At 49.2% G+C, this 4,361-nt stretch overlaps 1 pseudogene; it reads left to right on the top strand.

Annotated features, from left to right (window-relative positions):
* Nucleotides 1-819: 819 nt before the first annotated feature.
* LOC132531278 (tyrosine--tRNA ligase, mitochondrial-like) lies at nucleotides 820-2,210 on the top strand (annotated as a pseudogene).
* The last annotated feature ends 2,151 nt before the right edge of the window (nucleotides 2,211-4,361 follow it).

Genomic DNA, 4,361 nt, shown 5'->3' with positions numbered 1-4,361 from the left:
ACAGTTAAACAAGTCAAGGCTTTTCAAATTTTTAAGATTTTGCAGAGCTTCTACTATACCAAGATCTTTGATTTTGTTTCCACTCAAACTGAGGTAGGTAAGATTTGGACATTTCTCTGCCAGGATATTCAAGCCTCCAGAAATTATACTGCCACTACATTCCAACTTTCAAAGTTACTCAAGCTGCGCAGTCGGGCCCGTGAACTTTGTTCCACATTAGCCATACTCGGAAACTCTTGTTTTTTCAAAGTATCATTCAGGCTTTCAGTTTCCCCATTGTTCTTTCACAGGGCCGGTATTACCGGAAACAGACCAGAACTAGATAAACCAGAGCTCGCGGGCCTCTCAGGGTCGCAGCTCCCTAGCACGAGAATGGAAAATTTCCTACCTACCGTCCCAAACGGGGGTCCAGACCAGCCTCAGTCTTACCGGACTTTCCCAGCACCACTCAGGCGGTGCCCGACGGTGGAAGGACTCCTCCCCTCAGAGGGGAAAACCCAATTAAAGCGGCACTCCGCTCAAAACCAGGTGACCAAGTCTCACACCTTTCCCCCCGCCCTCCCAAAAAAAGAAAATCTCCAATCAAGGCATCCCAGTAGGTAAGTACACCCTGGTGTCCTCACGCTCGAGGTTCTGCCACTCACCAGAGGCGTCTCAAAGATCAGACAAGACCAAACCAGACCAGCACCGTTTCTTCCTCCTCCTCCTCTTCATCCTCCTCGTCTTCCTCATATCCTTCAGGTGGACCACCTTCATCTTCATCGTGTTCATCTCCATATCCCCATCATCCTCTTCCTCTTACCCTGGGGCTTCGCCAAGATGGCGGCGCCCATGTGGCTGTGCATTTCCCAGGGTCGGTGGTTTGGTACCTGAGGAGGGCCATGAGTCCGGCCTCTGGGGCTGCGTGAGGCCCACACGGGCGCTCAGGGGTTTCTGGTGGTGCAGAAGGCTCGGGGTCTGTTCAAGGAATTCTTCTCCGGGAGGGGGATGAACACAGAGCTCCCAGAGCTCTTCCACACGCGGCTTCGACCCCACGGCCGGCTCACTTCACGTGGGGCATCTGCTGGCGCTGCGGGGCCTGTCTCACTCCCAGCGAGCAGGCCACAGCACGATGACGCTGGTGGGAGGCGCCGCGGCGCGCCTGGGAGACCCGAGCGGTGGTTCCAAGGAGCGCGAGGCACCGGACGCAGAGCACTCGCAGATCAATGCGCCCGCCCTGCAGCGAGGGCTCAAGGCCCTGGCGGCTGACCACCAGCAGCTCTTCACTAACGCGCGGACCCAGGGCAGCTTCACCTTGCTGGACACCTCGGCGTGGTCCCAGAAGTATCACCTGCTGCACTTCCTAGCTGCAGTGGGCTGCCACTTCCGCAGGGGTGCGCTGCTGAGCCGACTGAGCATGCAGACTCCGCTCCAGAGCCTGGAAGGCATGAGTTTGGCCAAGTTTTTAATACCAGGTGCTCCAGGCCTATGATTGCTACTACCTGTTCTAGCCTTATGGATGCCGGGTCCAGCTAGGTGGATCTGATCAGCTGGGCAATATCATGTCTGGATATGAGTTCATCCATAAGTTCACCGGAGAAGACATATTTAGAATCTTCCTCTAATTACAACTGGAGCAAAACTGGGAAAGTCCGCTGGCAATGCTGTCTGGCTAAACAGATAAGACATCTCCATTTGAACTGTATCAATTCTTTGTGAGGCAGCAAGATGATTTGGTAGAAAGGTCCCTGAAGCTCTTCACTTTTCTGAACCTTCCAGAGATTGACCACATAATGTAGCTGCATGTCAGAGAGCCAGAAAAGCAGGGTGGTCAGAAATGACTCGCTGCAGAAGTAACAAAGCTTGTTCACGGACAAGAACGACTGGAGTCTGCTAAAAGGTGTACACAAGCCCTTTATCATAGTAGCATAGATGCACTAGAGGTCATGTCTGATCAAACTCTTTTAGAGTTTTTAAAAGAAGCTTCATCTTCTGAATTAGTTCTTGACCCTGGAACAAGCATCCTAGATGCCTGCTGCAAAGTAAATGCCATTTCAAATGGACCCCGAGGGTATCGGATGATAACAGAAGGCGGAATCAGTATAAATCACAGACAAGTAACAAATTCTGAGACTGTTTTAGTTGTTGGACAACATATTCTTAAGAATGGACTTTGGTTACTTAAAATAGGAAAAAGAAATTTCTACATTATAAAATGGCTTCAGCAATGATGAAAAATCCTTCTGGTGGTTCAGACTTATCCACAATTCATTCTCAAGACATACAAACTTATACCTTCGCTTATGCAAATCAAACAATAGGCAGGTGGGGGACAGAGGAGAAGTGTCTCAGGAAGGCCTCATAGGGTCCTGCTCGGTAACACGAGAAGAACAAGTTGCAGGACTTGTAGGCAGCACCGTTCAGCTACATCGGACGTGCGTGAAGGGGGTCATAGATATGAAGTTGGAACATGCCCAGCCACGCCCAGGACTCTATTTCCTGTCACATTTGACTCAGTCTGCTTTGAGGAGGGATAGAGACAGCTGTGTGGCCCTTCTCAGGATCAGCACAGGCAGATCAAGCTGAGAGCACTGAAGTTCACTTGCGCTGGCAAGGAGCCATCGGCCTTGAAAACAGGCTCCATTTATGGTTTACTTTTTCCTTTGTCTCGGGACATAAATTAGCAAAATTTCTCCTGCAGCCCATCACCGTTTTCTGTGGGCTTCTTGCAGAAGTGCCAGCTGTCACTCCATGACTCGGATCACTGCACACAGCACATTCTAACCTGAATGACACTGGCCAAAATGCACTAGCCATCGGTCCCGCCTGCTTTGAATTTCCATCGTTGCACAGCCCAATCTTAGCAGAAGGAAGCCCGCTCAAGGAAGCAGAGCTGAAGGTTAGCTCTGACCCCTGTGTGTGAACGTGCACTGAAAAGTGACAAGTGACACAAAGATAAGAAGTAGTGATGATGATGTGTATCCTTATACACTGAATGTCGCGTCTCTCCTCCTCTGGAGACCAGGAGGATGTAAGCACATAAGGAAGTGGATGGCATTTACGTTCCCAGGGGAGAGGCTGTGCACAAAGACATGATAAATACTCCTGCCAGCTCAAAATAAACACTGGTGTCACAAAGACACTTCTTCCAGCCCCCTGGTGTTTGGGGTCCTCCCTTTCTGTATTCCACCTCCCTGCTCTTTCTATTTCTATGGCGCCTGTCACCATGGTTTCTAGGTACTCACATAAACACATTAAGTTGAAAACAGAGCCGTATGTGGGAAGACACACTCCTTATTTCCCGAAGCTGAGCTTGGAAGAGGAGCGACCAGGTGGAACTGACTCCCCAGATGACGGAATCTTGAAATTTCATGTGGGAGAAGAGAAGCAAACACCAAATATCTATCCAATGCCTGCAGGCTGTAACACCTTATTAGCTGCCTGAAGATTCAGAGTAATGATTCCGTGTGCCTTGCCCTCAAGGACTTAACAGCCTCCAAGGCAATAGCAGACTCTCCAAATACACCACTAGCTTAGGGACACTGGATTGCACCAGGGCTTGTCCTTGCCAAGGGTAGATGGATATACATACAGCTGAGAGTTCACCTGTGGAAAAACACCAGCTCAGCCCAGAAGTGAACTCTGTCTGGTCTCATACTGTGCCAGGGGCATCGGAGCTAACAGATGAAAGCCATCACTATGGAGATGTGTTGAGGAGGGGGGAGGGATGAGTAAAGACCTGCAGAATGGAGCAGGCAAAGCTTGTTCCAAACCAAGAGATGAGTCCTGTATCTCATCACGGGCAGCTGGCCCCTCTTGAGCCAGAATTTGTAAAAGCCTCAAATAACATCCAAAGAGAAGTCAGATCCTTGGTTCTAGCTCCTATTCTGCCACTATGTCATTAGATAATCTAAAGTGATTACTTAACCGTGTCTGATAAATGTGGGGTTACAGACCGTCAGAGTTGGATAAAACCCTAGCACCTTGCCCATATTTTACGAACCACAAGTCAGAATATATTTGCCAAAACATCCTTATTCTGTTTCCAAGATCAAGAGGCTTTCAAAGGGGTATGGAGTGAATGTGGGCATACTGGAGTTTCTGGGACATGTAATGGTTTATAGTCACCATCACAGGCAGAATATTGGAAATAGGACTGTTCCAGAAAGCCTGAGACAAGGAATGCAGGAATGGATGGCTTTCCAGCAGGACGTTCCTTCCCAGGGCACCACCACGTGGTCAGAAACACCTCCTTGAATATCTCCATGGGGGCTAGTTTTACTATTGAAGCAAAAAAAAAAAAAAAAAAATCCACTTCCTAGTACCTTATTCCTCGGTCCCAATTTTGTCCTCTAATCCTATCCCCCCCCCAAAAAATCTTC

The sequence above is a fragment of the Lagenorhynchus albirostris genome, chromosome 13 (assembly GCF_949774975.1).
Source record: "Lagenorhynchus albirostris chromosome 13, mLagAlb1.1, whole genome shotgun sequence".
Lineage (NCBI taxonomy): Eukaryota > Metazoa > Chordata > Mammalia > Artiodactyla > Delphinidae > Lagenorhynchus > Lagenorhynchus albirostris.
This window is presented reverse-complemented; position numbering and strand designations above follow the sequence as displayed.